Genomic DNA, 1,222 nt, shown 5'->3' on the forward strand with positions numbered 1-1,222 from the left:
TGCTCTGCGGCGGACCGAGCGGCGGCGGCGGCTGGGGAGACATGAAACCATTGCGCCGACATGAAAGACATGCGCCGACTTCATCGCGGGGGATACAATAATAATAATAACAATAACAATAATGATAAGGGGGTGTCAAATAATGTAGAATTGATATTTTCCATCTGCAATGATTCCAAAGTGAATCACTTTATTTTACAAATTTCTTAGGAATATTGCTGATCTACTATGTACATTTGATATGTGCATTCTTATTCTACTAAAAATTGAGCTCATAATGTATTATCTGTGACAAATGCTTATAGATCAGGTTTGCCAGAAATTGCATTTCAAGGTCAACTGTTTAACAAACACATTAAATGAAAGTGTCAATGACACTGTAGCTCACCACAAAAAAGGACACAAATGAGTGAGCGAGAAGTGAAGTCAGTTTTAATTGAGCAACCATCGACGTACGTTATAGAAACGAAGAGTATATATCGGAGAACTCCCATTATATACTCTTGATAATTATATGTGTAATTTGTTATGTGAAAATAAATGTTTGAGATGTGAGTCTGAAATGTGGGCGAGTGATCGATGGCGTTACACCTAAATGATCGCCATTTAACGTTTTTATAATATTCAGATTTACCCACTGCCTAAAAGCGGAGCTCCCGATGTGTAACAAGTAAGATTGAGAGGATACGCTTATTCCACGTAGCTGCTATATACCACGTGACAATGATGTTTCCCTGCCCATAACACAACTTTTGTCAAAGGTTAATTGGTAGCATGGAAGTGTTTACTTCGTATGAGTTTTTCTAGGCGGTAGCACACCGTTGCCATCTGTATATCGCAATAATAATTTATAAACCAAAATGAATCACAATTTGTGACGGTAGATGGCACTATACCCGCTTTGATGTTTCTTAGCGATGACGTTCGAAATAAATAGGTTATGCTGCGTTCCGACATGTTTTGTAAAACTTTACTCTAATATAGACGTTGTATCGGCAGGGTGGAGAGGAAATACCAATTTTGCATTAAAGATATTGTCCATGAAATCTTGTAAAACGAACCAGACAAGTGTGACACCATATTTTGTTATCTGCGTGTCTATATAATATGCTATATAATTGCCAAAACCTACCTAATTTGCATAATTTTTTTTTTAAATATCAAAACCCCTAGCCCTTATTCATTCACATACCAAAAAGTGCTGCAGAGCGACAGCGCTCAT

General features: G+C 37.4%; 1 protein-coding gene across 2 annotated transcripts in view; it reads right to left on the reverse strand.

Moving 5' to 3' along the window:
• Positions 1-1,222, reverse strand: part of LOC106815888 (USP6 N-terminal-like protein) — a 33,807-nt gene that overhangs the window by 8,199 nt on the left and 24,386 nt on the right. The window lies entirely within an intron of this gene.

Source organism: Priapulus caudatus, unplaced genomic scaffold, assembly GCF_000485595.1.
Source record: "Priapulus caudatus unplaced genomic scaffold, Priapulus_caudatus-5.0.1 Scaffold1228, whole genome shotgun sequence".
NCBI lineage: Eukaryota > Metazoa > Priapulida > Priapulimorpha > Priapulimorphida > Priapulidae > Priapulus > Priapulus caudatus.